The sequence below is a fragment of the Lycium barbarum genome, chromosome 1 (assembly GCF_019175385.1).
Source record: "Lycium barbarum isolate Lr01 chromosome 1, ASM1917538v2, whole genome shotgun sequence".
Taxonomy (NCBI): Eukaryota; Viridiplantae; Streptophyta; class Magnoliopsida; order Solanales; family Solanaceae; genus Lycium; species Lycium barbarum.
In genome coordinates, this window is record NC_083337.1 from 80432315 (window position 1) to 80449427 (window position 17113).

Consider the following 17113-nt stretch of genomic DNA (forward strand, 5'->3'; position numbering starts at 1 on the left):
GTCTTATCATATAGGCGGGACAGGACCCCGCTATGCCCATAAATATGTACACAAAAGAATAAGTGCCAAAAGCTATAGCTCCAAATGAAATGGAGCTCCGCTATGTAGTCCTTGAGTAATATAGCCATGAATGAAGTCTGTCTCCCTGGCCACCTGCGGGCATGACGCAGCGTCCACAAACAAAAGGACGTCAGTACGAAGAACGTACTGAGTATGTAAAGCATGTTCAATATCAATATAGAAGCATAATAAGCGACATAAGAAATAGCATAAGATGGGAGATAGTAATATCATCGTCATAAGCACTTACTTGCTTTTCATAGAGACCTTCCATTTCTAATGCGAGGTTGTGTACATACATCCGAATTCGTATCCGTTTTCATATCCGTACTCATTTACATTTCGTATCCGTACTCGTATCCATATACATACCTTTATTCACATTCATACCATATACATATTCTTATTCATATTCGTATCATATCCGTATTCATACTCATATCTATATCATATACATAACCATAGCATATACATAGCATTTACATAGCATGCCCGACCAAGAAGGTTCGGTGTTTCACGTACCCGACCATGGCTAGGCTCGGTTTATCATACATACTTGGCCAACCAAGGCTCAAGGTTACACATACCTGGCCCTACCAAGGCTTCAGGGTTATCCGTACCAACTGCAGAGGTGTGCACACATTACATAAATATATACATATTCTACCCAGCCTTATAAGCTCAGGGCCCCATAATAGTCATACACAGATACATATACATAATAGCTCATAAGCATCTTTACTATTATCATCACTATCATTATCGTCATCATTATCATTGTCACACCCCAATTCCGATAGGGCATGATGGGCACCCAGCTCTTACTTAGAGCTAAGCGAACCCTCTAGCATTCACATAATGAAACTGGACATATAGAAAAATTTCAGAAATATAATAAATTACTTTCCGTCAAACCATAGAAATTTGCGAACGATACTCAATTAATCAAAAATCGAGCAAGTCAAACTGACATATCGGCCTACGTGGTCGCTTTACCCAACACATGACATCTCAATATACAAACCACAGGACACTGTCTGCAAAGTCTCTAAGAGTAAACACCTGGATCATATGAGTCGGGACAGGGCCCGGACATACCCGTACACATATATGATAATCATAATGACTCGGCACTGCTCCAGGAAGAAAATGGAGTTTGCCATTCCCAGCTGATAGCCAACCATCCTAGCTGAATACTTTTACCTGTAAAACAATATGGGACTGTGTGGCATGAACACAGCGCCCCCGGGCAAAGGGACGTCAGTACGAACAATGTACCGAGTATGTAAGGCAGCAGTAATCATAAAGAATGAGATATAAGCCATAATGAGAGTATGAGAAACCATCTGTAATATGAATAGCCCCGAAGGCAATGACTAAAAATGTAAATATATGCCATACCCGGCCCTTTAGTAAGGGACTCGGTGAAATATAAATATATACTGTACCCGGCCCTCTAGTGAGGGACTCGGTGAAGTAATCATATATATACCGTACCCGGCCCTCTAGTGAGGGACTCGGTAAAATAATCATATATATACTGTACCCGGCCCTCTAGTGAGGGACTCGGTGAACAATGCAATGAAACTGTGCACGAATACATACCCGGCCCGGGACTCGGTGAATGATATATTAACAACATGCACGAGTAGAATATCATGAGCAACCATATGAAAACTATATCATCATCTGAGACTCAATAGAATAATTAGAATGAACCAACACTTGAGAATCAAAGACAACTATCATGTCAAGCACTATTGAGGACTAGAGTTCCTTGGAGTCATATATGTTCGTTGTTCGCTCAGTTTATGTAATTCATGCCAAAATGAAAGAAAGGATGGCCTTAACATACATATAGAAGCAAATGAATGCAAGTGAGACTCATAAGATTATTTCTGGAACTCTTTTAATAACCTGGAAGCATAACACCCTCGAATGTCACTATGGATTATAATATCAAAATAGGACTTCAGGAATCATAGACACGTATCAGGACATAATGAAATAGCTTCTGGAAATCAAGAACATTAGCCATTCTAGTATTTCTAAGAATAGGAGCTTCTTTGGAGTTTATACGTTCATCGTCCGTTTGTCTCCTATAGACCATGCCAAAAGAAGAAAAGGGAATAGCCTTAACATACCTTATCCGCTCCAAGCTAACCACAAATCAGATCCCGGACTCCTCAATCTACAACAACAATATTGATATCAAGTATTAACTATAGTACACTTAGAATCCAAAGTCTAAGCTAGCACGTTACTTAATAAAATTTGGGCAGCATTTCCCCTATGTTACCCACTCCAATCCAACTTTAAACAATTCCCAATCAATGGTAACAACGTTAGCAACAATCGTACATACAAGTTGCCATATCAAACCGAGTAAGAATTATGCCACAATCCTTTTTCAACTAATTCAAGAACACAAAATCACTTTCCTCAAGTTTTAGTCCAAATCTATATCGATAAATCTTCCATCGATTCTCTTTATAAACACATAGACATATATAATGTCACGACCCAAACCCCGTGGGCCGTGACTAGTGCCCGAGCTGGACACTCGTATGTACCTGTTAACTATAATCATTCACAACTAGCATAATACAGACTTATCAATACCAAGGCAAGACGTCGTCTCAAAACTGTCACTTTATTTAGACGTATCACAACAACCTGTCTCCTGGGGAGGTACAACTTTCAACAGACATTATAGTACATAAGCCGACAAGGCTTTCATAATATATAAGGGAACATCCCCGCTATAAACGAGCCGACAAGGCTATGATAACACATTACTTCTCAAAACATATATATATATATATATATATATATATATATATATATATATATATATATATATCTACGCAAGCCGACAAGGCTGCCGCTACGTCCCAAAACATAAGCCATATAGACACAACTGAACAACATCGATACACAACCCACACATATGTCTACAGACCTCTAAGAGTAACAACAGTATCATATGACGGGACAGAGCCCCGCCGTGCCCCTAGATAAAATACATATATACCACAAGAGATTCTGTACCAAAATCTGGGCTCCGGAACAAGGGAGCTCTCCAAGATAGCTGAATAGGACTCCTAAGCTGGCGGGTTACCAACGTGAGCATCTGTACCTGCGGGCATGAACGCAGCCCCCCGAAGAAAGGGTGTCAGTACGGAATATGTACTGAGCATGTAAAGCATAAATACAATAAACAGGATCATACTGAAGTGAGGAGTACAGAAAACCAGTACAATAACCAGAAAACCACAAGGCTTACCTTTGAATCATAAATCATGGTGTCAATATCAGACTTAACTCGTTATGAAACTTAATGTCACCATTAGAGAATCATCCTGTTCATATGCATATGTATAACGTGTCCCGGCCCTCTAGTGAGGGACTCGGTAAATAAAATCATATCATCATCATGTATATATATATATATAACGTGTCCCGGCCCTCTAGTGAGGGACTCGGTGAATAAGATCATCATGTGGCATCCTAGCCGCCATCCCCATATCATCGTATCATCATGTCATCATATCATCATATACATATATATAACGTGTCCCGGCCCTCTAGTGAGGGACTCGGTGAATAATGCAGTGGATCTGTGCACGAAAACATGTCCTGGCCCGGGACTCAGTGAAAGATGTATTGAGGCATACACGAGCAGAGTAGTGAGAAACCATATGCAAATTAAATCATATCTGAGACTCAATAGAATAATCAAAACGAATCATCATTTGAAAACCAAGACAATAGTCATATCAAATACCTTTCGAATGTCGCTGTGGATTATATAAAAATAGAACCTCAAGGATTATATACACGTATCAAGACATAATAAAATAGTTTCTGGAAATCAAGAACATTAGCCATCCTAGTGGCTCTTTGAATATCATTATGAACTATATTAAATAACGTCTTAGGGATCATAGACAGGTATCAAATCAATACGAGACAGCTTATGAAAGTTAAGGACATTAGTCATTATAGAGCCTTTAGGAATAGAGACTTATACATACGATTATACTATACAATATATAGAAAGCTCGAGGGCAGTGGCTTAACTACTTTAAAAGCTCTAACATCAAGAAGTGAATAAGAATCATGAATCACAGTCGGAACTTATGAATGGAATTACCCCAAAGCTCATGTCATTCATCACTTACGTCTAGGACATGCCAAAAGAAAGAAGGGACAACTTTACATACCTGTCGTAGACCAACCGTAACCAAGCTTGCTTCGTCGCCCCTTTAGCCTATTTAATATGAGAGTAACACTATTGTTAATAAACTACGACTTCCCAAACTTATAAATCTACCACCAATCACTTATGGGAATCACTTCTTAGTTCATACTTCTTGATTATTAGTATTTTGATTAGTTAAGAACTTAACGGAAATCGGACAGCATTTCCTCTATATAACTCGCCTAACCCGAACTTCCAATTAATCTCCGATTGTCACAACAATATCAACAACAACGATAACAGAAATAATCATATCAAATCTTTAAATTCCAGCCCATAAACAACTCAATCAACCACCAACAACCTACACGACAACAACCACAACAACTTATACGATTTGCGGCATAATTTTCGTAGTTCCCATCCCACAATTTAGCTATAACTTGGACAAAATTAAATATATCCAGGAGAGAGGATTTATTACCTTATATGCCAAGAAATACTCTTCTTTCACGTTACTTCACTTTGAAGAAAGTCCGAATTCAATAACGAAACAACGAGATTAAAGTAGTAATCGAAACCCGTAACCAAATCGTATAACGTAGCTGCTGTTCCGAATAAATCATGTTGCTGCCAAAATTATAATTAATGTTGCTGGTCTACCACACATAAATCACATTGTTGCTTGCTTAATCTTCCAAGAATTGAATGTACAGTTAATGTACTAGTACGTTTTTGCCCATAAGTCAATAAAGAGGTCCTCCCCATTTGAGGTGTGTTGAAATCTGTATATATATAAATACCTCTATATATCCACGGGCAGTACCCCTTTGTTTTCCTAAAAATAGAAAGAAAAGAAAGTGGTTTCCATAAAAAGAAGGAGCAGGGACGTCAATTGCTGCTGGTGTACTTTGGAATTTGCATCAATTCTTTCCCCATAAATGGAAATACTCCATTTAACCATATATCATTGTTATTGCTGCCCCTCCTTTAACTTTACAAAACGTGAATCACTTAATGATAAATGGAGTTTTCTTTACCATAGTGGGCTGTGGGTCCCAGTCCACAAGGATTACTTTTTGAAGGATCCTCCTAGATATGCCACCTAGCTTCATAAATTAGCTAGTCATTGTTTGACTTTATTTAATAGTCATACTTGCTGCCACCAACTAGAATTATAAGTTTAGCATCCTTGCTGCCCAACACGTGCCAAAGTCTCCATGTATCCATAATTAATTTCTTGATCTCAGTTCACTTTAATAACAATTATTTTTAATACACTTCATATACTTATTGCCATGATTATGTGACATAACACTAGTCCATAGTCCCTTTTGGTACACATAAAATATTATTCTCAATCACCGTGGTCACACTTGTTAAGTCCTAAATTATTTCAGGACCTCAAACTCTTTGTACACCGAGCTCTCGATTTTCATCCTTGAATATGCTCGAATTCTCCGGGCTCGGGTAAATTTGCTCATGTTGGACGATTAAATTTTTCTAGTCCAAAAATACGGGATATTATAGCTTGGACCGTATTTCACTCAAACAAATGTTGAACCTCGACAAAACTTATTTTCTTCGATTGGTTTAACTCAAATCCTTATGATACATGTGTACTATCACTTTAACCACCTATACACTTGGGGGATAACCCCGTGTCCGTTAGTAGTGTCATTTAACTCGCACGCTTTCCGACGTACGAAAGTACGAGATGTAACATATAGAAACATCAAGAACGTATTATTCATGCTATTTACCATAATTTCCATCCATAACAACGTCTACATAATCCACAAAACAGCCCATAAGCCAACAACAACATCAAATACGATCTACGGTATAATTTTCGTATTTCTCATCCCACGATTTAGCTATAACTTCAGTGAATTTAAGTATACTTAGAAGAGGATAATTCTTACCTTATATGCCAAGAAGTACTCTTCTTCCACATTACTTCACCTTGAAGAAATTCCAAATTCAACAACACGATAAAACGGAACAACGAGATCAAAGCGACGAGCGAAACCCGTAACAAAATTCCATAACGTTGATGTGTGTGTAAAACACATTGAAATACATTGCTGCCAAAAAGAAGTTTTCAGTTTCAATTTTCCTTCTCTTTTAATTCATCTAAATGAAACTAAAGTGAATCCATCCTAATGGACTTTTCCACAACGTGACATAGCAAGAAAAAAACAATGATAATGTCCAAAGTTGGCACCTTATGTCTTGCCATGTGTCCCTTATTCACATTAGGGGCTGTTGACTCAACAATTAATCTAGCACCAACTTATGCCACCTATTGGCCTAATTAATACCATGTGGCAACCCACCAAAAAAAATATTTATCCATTTAACAAATTTTCATATAATTAATTTCTTGATCTCAATTCACTTAAATATTGATCACTTCATATACTCATCATCATAAATCATGAAATATGATACTGCTCCGTAGCCTCTTTTAGCACACATAAAATATTATTTCCAATCACCGTCACCACAATAGTTAAATCCTAAATTATTTCGGAACTTCATTCTTTGTATACGCCGAGTTCTTGATTTTCATGCTTGAATATGACCAAATCCTTCGGGATCGGGTAAATTTGCTCATGTTGCATGATTCAATTTCCTAGTCCAAAAATACAGGATATTATAGCTTGGATCGTATTTCATCAAATAAATTTCGAACCTCGACGAAACTTATTTTCTTAGATTTGTTTAACTTCTAATATTTATAACAGATTTGTACCATCACTACAACCACCTATAAGCTTGGGAGGATAACCTCGTTTCTGTTACCAGTGTCATTTAACTCGCACGCTTTCCAACGCATGAAAACGAGGGATGTAACAATCGTCATCGCTATTATCGTCGTTATCGTATCGTTATCACTATCATCGTCGTTCATTACATCTATCCTTATAGGATTACGCATCATATGAGGAACTTAGTACAATCGTAACATATCGAGAATCATAAGCTTAATAGCTTTTGAAGATAGAGTCATTTGCAGGACATCATAGACTTATAAAAGATTTAGAAGATTGGACAAAGAACCATGCCTTATGAAAGAAGGGTTAGCCTTACATACCTTCCTGTTCAATTATTTTACCACTTGCACGTTCTCCTTCAACACTCGCGTTTCTACCTTCATTAAAGTTATATCATCATTAGAAGTAGAAAGCTAGCATACCCAACTAAAACTAGAGGAAACCGGACAGCATCTCCTTTATTTATACAACATTCCTCCATATCGTATATCAACTCCCAGACGTCAATAATACATTCACAATATCATAACAATAGCCTTTATTCATCCACATTATCTATATTTCTCAATTCACTGCCAATCACCCATATCCATGGTCACAACACACAACTACGTTCATTCATATACATTTCCTATCGCATGTTCTTAACATCATTTATAACATATCAATATTAAAACACATCAAGAATCATGACTCAATTCAAGCTATTACTCAAAATGGCACTATTCCACATTCATGACTCATTTTTCTACATCCTTGTACAATCCAAGTATTTCATCTTTCAAACATGGAAATACCATAAATCTTACCTTAGATGTTGTAGGAACAAGCTTTGGGTGGAAATACTTCACTTGAGCCAAAACCCTAGTTCATCTCCAATGAGATTTCTTGACTTGGATGATCTTTTAATGGGTTTCTTACACTTGATTCACTTAGTTTATGTTGTTGATCACTAATACCTCTTGAATTATTATGGAATAATGTAGGGAGATGTTTTAGAGAGAAGGGGTGTGATATGGAAATGAAATGAAATAAGACTTGGTCCCTCATTAAATACACCAATCTGTTCCCGGCCAGTTCTACGGACCAACATACGGTCCGTATAAATTATACTGACCGTATGTCTGGCCGTAGAATTGGTCCAGAGAATGGTGACAATCTGGGATGATTGTACGGTCCAACATATGGTCCGTATGTTTTATACGGCCAGTATGTTTGGCTGTATAATCCCCAGTGATCCGAAGTTCGTCCCCGTCGACTCGTTTGATCCTCAATCCTTATGGAACCTTCTTAGCACTTGTTTACCACCTCATTAACAATCTAAGAGATGTTATAACTCTCCTCCAAAGCATTTTTAAATCCTCGTTAACTTGTTACTTATAATTCTTCTTCGATACCTATCGTATGCCTTGCCTTCTCTTGGCAACTTTCTCCCCCTTTCTCGAATGTCTTTGAAATCTTAATTAAGGTCGTCAAATGTCATTCCTTACTTATCGAAATACCGCATACTTCGTGCTCTTCGTTAGTCTATTCACTGTGCATCAACGGAAAATTTTCTGAGGTGTAACAATGAGATACCTTGGTTTTTCCTCTAAGCTCTCCTTTCTTTCCACTCACCCCTTGAGAACTACTCTCCTCTACTCCCTCTTCCCCCACATTCTTCTTTTGTAATGCACTATGATACACCTCGGAAAATTTTCCGTTGATGCACAGTGAATAGAGTAACGAAGAGCACGAAGTATACGGTATCTCGATAAGTAAGGAATGATATTTGATGACCCTAGTTAAGATTTCAAAGACGTTAGAGGTAGGGAAAGAAAGTTTTCCAAGAGAAGGCAAGGCATACGATAGGTATCGAAAAGGAATTACGAGTAACAAGTTAACGAGGATTTAACAATGCTTTGGAGAAGAGTTATAACGTCCCTTAGATTTTTAATGAGGTGATAGACAAGTGTTAAGGAGGTTCCATGAGGATTGGAGATCAAACGAGTCGACGAAAACGAACTTCGGGAAACTGGGGATTATACGGTCAAACATACTCGCCGTATAAAATATACGGACCGTATGTTGGACTGTACAATCATCCCAGATTGTCACCCCTCTCTGGACCAAATCTACAACCAGACATACGGTCAGTATAAATTATACGGATCGTATGTTGGTCCGTAGAACTGATCGGGACAGATTTGGTGTATTTAATGAGGGATCCAAGTTTCATTTCATTTCATTTCCCTATCACACCCCTTCACTCTAAAACATCTCTCTACATTTCTCCCACAAGAATTCATGAGATATTAGTGATCAACAACATAAACTAAGTGAATCAAGTGTAAGAAACCCATTAAAGATCATCCAAGTCAAGAAATCTCATTGGAGATGAATTAGGGTTTTGGCTCAAGTGAAGTATTTCCACCCAAAGCTTGTTCCTACAACATCTAAGGTAATATTTATGGTATTTCCATGTTGTTTAAGGTATTTGAAAGTTGAAACACTTGGATTGTAGAAGGATATAGAAAATGGGTCTTGAATGTGGGAATAGTGTCATCTTTGAGTAATAGTTTGGATTGAGTAATGATTCGTGATATGATATGATTGTAATCATGTTGTAAATGATGTTAAGAACATGAGATAGACATTGTATATGAATGAACGTAGTCGTGTGTTATGACCATGGATATGGGTGATTGGAAGCGAATCGAGAAATGTAGATAATGTGGATAAATAAAGACTATTGTTATGATATTGCAAATGTATTATTGACGTTTGGGAGTTGATATACGATATGGAGTAATGTCATATAAATAAAGGAGATGCTGTCCTATTTTCTCTAGTTTTAGTCGTGTATGCTAGCTATCGATTTCTAATGATAGTATAACTTTAATGAAGGTAGAAATGTGAGCGCTGAAGGAGAACGCGCAAGTGGTAAAATAGATGAACGGAAAGGTATGTAAGGCTAACCCTTCTTTCATAAGGCATTGTTCTTTGGCCAATCATCTAAATCTTCTATAAGTCTATGATGTCCTCCAAATGACTCTATCTTCAAAAGCTACTAATCTTATGATTCTCGATATGTTACGATTGTGCTAAATTCCTCATATGACGAGTAATCCAATAAGGATAGATGTAATGAATGACGATGATAGTGATAACGATAATGACGACGATGAAAATGGTAATGATTCTAAAGATGCTTATGAGCTATTATTTATATGTATCTATGTATGACTATTATGGAACCCTGAGCTTATAGGGACGGGTAGAATATGTATATATTTATGTAACGCGCACACACCTCCGCAGTTGGGTACGGATAAGCCTGAAGCCTTGGTAGGGCCAGGTATATGTAACCCTGAAGCCTTGGTAGGGCCAGGTATGTATATTATATAAATATGTATATGATATGGATATGTACATGATATGAATATGTATATGATATAGATATGAGTATGAATACGGACATGATACGATGTCACGACCCAGCCCCGTGGGCCGCGACTGGTGCCCTTCCGGGACACCCCAAACGAACTCACACCCAAATCATCGTAATCAGACTCGACCAAACTCAACATCGCAATCAGACAACTACCGAACACTTATCCTAAGCAGTCGCCCGTACAAATCAAACAAATCGCAAATCAGAAAGGAGGCGGAATATACATCGCCAAATTTCACACACACACATCAGAAGGGTGGCGGAATGCACATCGCCCCCAAATGCATACACATACATACAAACTCAGAGGCCGACTTGGCCATAGTAGCGTACGGGCCACTTAAGATCGTAAAACAGACTCACATGCAAACACACCGGACCCACGACCCACAAATCTGACTACAGGCCTCTAGACAAAACAGAACATAAGAACATAGGACGGGACAGGGCCCCGCCGTACCCACTCATCCAAATATACAGAGTACAGACACAACAAAAGATATGTACCAAAAGTAGACTCCGGATCAAGGGGAGCTTTCCAACACAGCAGAATGAGTAGCCTAAACTGGAGGACCACCCAAACGAGCTTCTGTACCTGCGGGCATGAAACACAGCCCCCGAAGAAACGGGGGTCAGTACGGGAGAAGTACTGAGTATGTAAAGCAGAAGGTACAGAAATCACAAACACAGCTGGAGTCAGAAGAACAAACACACCAACATCGCAAACAAAGCAAACCTGTGCGGGAGGCGAACGTACAAATGCAAATCAAATCATGTATAGGGTTTAGGAACATGGTCACCCCCCGACGCTGGTGCCACAACACATCATAACTCCAGAAGTTTTCAAATCTCCGTACAGTCTCCAGACCCATCATATCACACACACATCATATCATCAGAACATATCAAATGCCATATCACATCATAACTCCATAAACGGTAACCGGCCCTATGGCGAGGCCTCGGAAACCGTAACACATCATAACTCCCGAATATATTATAGCGCGCACGATCACAAAGTCGGCCCGGGTACCGACGAACGAAGACATAGCAGACAGCACGAACAGAGTAGTGCAGAAACCATATGCATATCAAAAATAATTTGTCGGACTCAACATATAGTTTACGTATAGGTAGATACTGACGCCAGAAGGCTCGGAGTAGGAATCGAATTGATAAAAGTAGGCATATAAAGGTTACGAAGTTCCAAACTGTCAAATTCGTAAGAAAACTGTTCATAAGTCATTTTTCCGGAATTCTCACATCATCCCAAAGTACAGAACATGCATTAATGGCATAGGAAGTTTCAAACACATCCTTGAGTCATAAATAGAAGATTGCGAATCATAACAGACACAAGCGAATCAAACAAACCGAATAAGGGGAGCCTCGGGGCTCGCGGGCCCACCTCGGGTCAAATTGAGGCGGCGGACACAAATCACAGACTTTCGGCTCCATAGAGCCATCTACGAAAGTTTCGAAGGGTTTCGGACACAACAGCACAAGTTATGGAGGTACGAACATTCTTTTAACCAAAAGTGACAAAAAGGGGTTCAATCGCGCTGAGTGAATAGTGCTCGAACTTGAACTTCGATTTCCAAGAGCAGGGTTATTCCCGAGATTCCGAAATTTACCTAGTGGGTCTAGGACATGCCAAAAGAATGAGAGGTAGGCTTTACATACCTGGTTGGCGCCTTACGCTCCTCAAATCGCAATTCCCGTTTCGTCCAGAAACTGCAAATGGTCACTTTTACCAGTTACTATTCATGAGAGTTAGCATTTTCATCTTTGGGGCTATACTTGGCTACCGAAATTTCGGCAGCATTTCCCCTATAAACCTAACATCCCCGAGACTTGGCTCGGCTCAAAATACAACAACAACAACAACCCAAACATCATTACACAATACGAATCACAATCAAACACATTGACTTCACAATTGCACCTTATTTCATAAGTTGGTAATCCTATTTCCAAACTTCGCAATTTCAACTCATATCCACATTATTGTATTCATTCATTCAAGATTATTCCATTACATAACAAACAAGTTCCAAACCACATACAAACATCCCCAAAATTCACTACTTTCCAATTTTCATTCAAAACACCAAAAGTTACGACGAACGTTCTAACTTGCGTCGTTTCATTCCACACTCATTATCATCAACCATAAATCATATTTAAAGTCTTTAGTATCATATATATATATACTATGATATACACAAATATACCAAGGGTATACACTTTCCGATAACGTCCAAAATTATTTTCTAACACCAACTCAATTCCTTAATCAATCCTTTACAACATAATGACCACAACAACACATCATTCAAGCTAAACAAGATCAAATTCCTATGCCTTAAATCTTACAAAACCCACGGCCAAACACACTCTCTTTGCACACACACGCCATGCACAACACAACACCATTCCAAAATCTTTACGCCAATTCAATTACTAACACATATACATCCATTTCATATCATTAAAACATCAAAACCTTACCTTAATCTTAAGATCCCGATTCGCCGCAAACGTCGTCCTCTCGTCAAACTAGTTGTACCACCACGAAGAGCACCTCGAACCCATCAATTTTTCCAAAAGAGGCTAGGTGATTGGATTAGAAACAAGCCACGAATTTTTTTTTCTTTCTCTTTCTTTTTCGGCCGAAACCCCTTTCTCTTTGTTCTTGGATTTTTTTTTGATTAAAGTCTTGATAATTACCAAGTGATCATGATATATATCCATAATAGGAGTCATGTGCTTAGCACATGACTCTTTAAAAGTGGGCTTGGGCCTCCCTTGGCCGGCCACTTCACAAAATTTGGGCCTCCCTTGGCCGGCCACTTCACAAAATTTGGGCCTCAACTTTGTTCAAATTCTCTTGGCCCAATTCATAATATGTCCCGCTTTGTAATTCCCGAAACTAATTTCTAAAATTCCGAATTTACCCTCGGCCTTCCCCGAGGTCTTGACATCCATGATTTCATAATCAACATGAGCATAGCAACTTGGACCAAAATTATTTCCTCAACACACACAAGTCTTATTTATTTCTTGATTTCTCGTTATACGAAAATACGGGACATAACATTCTCCCCCCCTTAAGAACATTCGTCCTCGAATGTTGAATCGAACCCACGGGTGTCGTACTACTCCGGGAGTGTTCTCTTGATAGTTGTCCTTTATCGATTTCTCCGATATGTCTCCTTTACCAATACTAGGGTAGATGTTTCACATCGCTGACTCAACTACCTTCATGATACATTTTCTCATACTCTACGTAATCACCGAACTCTGCACTATATTCTTGTAAGGGACGGACGCTTTCCAGACACCATCGTCAATATCATCTTCTTTTCACACTCCTGAGTTTCCTTACCACATCGTCGTAATCTCGCTTTACTTCATATCAGACACTTCATGCCGAACAGATTCAGAACTAAAACCGGACGGATTCATAATCGGAGGCAGACATACTCAACTATGACGGTTGGATTCGTAGTCAACATCGAAGGTACGGAAGCATATCAGACACATCTGAGATCGGAGTCAGACGTATAAAGGCGTATCAAACGAACTCGTAAGCAGAATCAACACACGAAGATACACCAGACAGATTCACACTTGAAGTCAAACGTATGGACTCATATCGAACGGATCCGAAATCAGAATCAAGTATACAGGATTGTTTCATACAAAGTTGTGACCAGTCAAACCGAAGTGTATCAAACACACACGCGGTCAAAATCAAACGCACAGAAGTATATCAGACGGATTTATATCCAGAGTCAGACATACAGAGGTGTGCCAGACAGAAACGGATCCAGAATCAAACGCACAAAAGGTTCATCGGACGGGAACATAGTCGAACTCAGAAATATAGAGGCGTACCAGGTAGAGCCTCATCGGAATTGGAAGTGCGGAAGCACCACAGATAGATTGTCAATTTAGGATCACATCATTCACATTAAGGATCCAATAATTCATGAGAATTCCCTTTTTATTTGCAAACTCACTCATCAGTCGTCACACAATTTACCTTGCGTCTTACGTATCGATTCTTTCAAGGATTCTATTTATTCACACTGCTTACCTTTCATTTATCACAACATTAGTCGCCGGGCTCAGCTCTTAGCCCTCCTAGGCACCAAATGAGAATCATACACACACATACACATACATATACACCTACACACGTTTACTCATATCTTACCGGCGAACATCTCTGGCTGTTATTCAAATTCGTTCAATTTCCCAAGAAGTGTTGTACCCTATCCTTTTTGCCCATTTAGTCCGCCTCGTTCCGCGCGACTCTCGAAAGGGCACCAATTACTCCACACACATTCTATTACCTTTTGGTTACCTCAAATTCCCATCTACATTAATCATACTTACACTTATGAAAAACTTTGCATTACTTCCCAGGGGGTCACCCATCCCAGGATTGCTCTGGCTTGAGCACGCTTAACCCCGAAACTTTCACGCATTTTGATGCGTTAGGGCTGATATAATTCCATCAATTGCCCTGCACGACCTTTGTCACACAATTTTAGGCCAAACGGGGTCTTAGCAAATCTTTCAGAAATTTTTCGTAGCGGGTCGCACTCTGACCCAAAAAGGTGGTTTGCTTTTCTGGCTGCGTGGTCTATCGTTCTAGCCTTCCAAATCCCATATATTTTCCTCCCACATGTAAAGATAACTGCCTCGGTTACTTTCATTAATTCGGATTCTTACCCTACCTTTACTGACACACACAAAAAGAATATCGCGTAATACTGAGGTACAAACCTACCATTGCACATATTCATTAAATAAAAAGGTTAGTAATATACCTGGGTCTGTATCTGGGGGTGCCTCTGGGTCCCGACGACCAGTCAAAGCGTAGGTGCGGTTCGAGGGACCGCTAGAATCTGAACCCCCAACACGGCCTCTACTGCGGCCCGCTGGTGCTGGCATACCTCGCCCTGTAGAGCGCGTGGCCGAAGGGGTAGATGACGAACCAGCAACGGATCTCATCGGTGGTGCTGCGCTACCGGAACCGCCTGCCCACGGACAATCCCGCATGATATGGCCCTGGCGACCACAAGCAAAACAGGCCCCTGTGACCCTGAAGCACTCACCTGGGTGCGATCTTCCACAATATGAACACGGGGGCATAGGTGGCCTAATCTGACTGGGACCCCTGCTCGCCTGAGGACCTGGGGCTCTGGAACTCTGGTCTGCCCTGGACGGTCCTGCGCCATCAAATCTCTTACTAGCAGACTGCGTGTCCCGGCCTGACGGAGGAAAATACCCGCTGGACTGATACTGAGGCTGCCCGCCCCGAGAATCTCCAAAATGCCCCGCTGATCTGGCCCTCTTGGGCCGTCTCCCATCGTACTCTCTGCTGGGCCGATCTGCTCGGTGCCGGTTCTCCATCCCCTGGGCGTAGGCCTGTAGACGGGCAATATCCATATCTGTCTGCAATGACACCGCCATACCGCCGTCAATCAGATAACGATCCAACCCCATAACATATCTATGCATCCGATCTGTCATATCTGCCACCACGGCAGGGGCATACCGGGCCAGGGAATCAAACTCCAAATTATATTCACGGACGCTCCGACCCCTCTGCTGCAGATGCAAAAACCGATCAGCTCGCTCCCGTCGTAACTCTGGGGGCAGAAAGTGGCGGGTGAAAGCAGTCACAAACTGATCCCACATAGCTGGAGGAGCACCCTCACCCCGGGATAGCTCCCAAGTCTCATACCAATGCGCGGCAACATCCCGAAGTCTATGCGAAGCTAGCTCAACCGACTCGGTCTCTGACGCCCTGACCAAGTCTAATGCACGCCGCATCCCCCGAATGAAGTCATGGGGGTCCTCGTCGGGCTTAGACCCGAAAAACTCTGGAGGGCCGCATAACAAGAACTCCCGAACTCTCAGGCTTTCCCGCCTGTCTTCATCATCATCGTCCCTCCGCCCGCGCCTGCGAGCCTGTCCGGCTACAATCGTGGTCAACAACTGTACAGCCTCCCGCAGGGTCCTATCCTCCGCCCCTGGCTGAGGAGCTGGAGTCTCAGGAGCGGGTACACGGACCTCTGGAGCTGCTGAAGGTCCCGCTCCAGGCTGTACTAATGGGGGTGTAGCAGACCCCTCAGAATGAGGTGCAACCTCAGGCAAATCATAGACACGAGCCCGAGTAGCTCGTTGTGCCTGACTGGTCTCTCCCACCTTCGCCTTGCCCTTCTGGGCCGCCGTTGCCTTCTTCGGAGGCATTACTGCAAACACAACAACGGGTCAGATCAGAATAATCCTAATAACACAGCTCTATCGCACGATCTAAGATTCCAAAGAAAGGGCAACACAACATCCTAGATGTCCTGTAGCTTCCTGTTTATAGATGTGGTGCACAACACATCGATAAACAAGACTCTACTAGACACGGCCTGTAGACATTCCGAGGACAAACCGCTCTGATACCACTTTTGTCACGACCCAGCCCCGTGGGCCGCGACTGGTGCCCTTCCGGGACACCCCAAACGAACTCACACCCAAATCATCGTAATCAGACTCGACCAAACTCAACATCGCAATCAGACAACTACCGAACACTTATCCTAAGCAGTCGCCCGTACAAATCAA

General features: G+C 40.9%; 1 long non-coding RNA gene across 1 annotated transcript; it reads right to left on the reverse strand.

Moving 5' to 3' along the window:
• Window positions 1-282: 282 nt before the first annotated feature.
• LOC132640708 (uncharacterized) lies at window positions 283-5446 on the reverse strand. The gene is made up of 5 exons (XR_009582351.1): window positions 4749-5446; window positions 4287-4333; window positions 3112-3199; window positions 2205-2251; window positions 283-1281 (listed from the first exon to the last, which is right to left on the reverse strand). It is a non-coding gene; the product is annotated as an uncharacterized LOC132640708 (long non-coding RNA).
• Between the last annotated feature and the right edge of the window lie 11667 nt (window positions 5447-17113).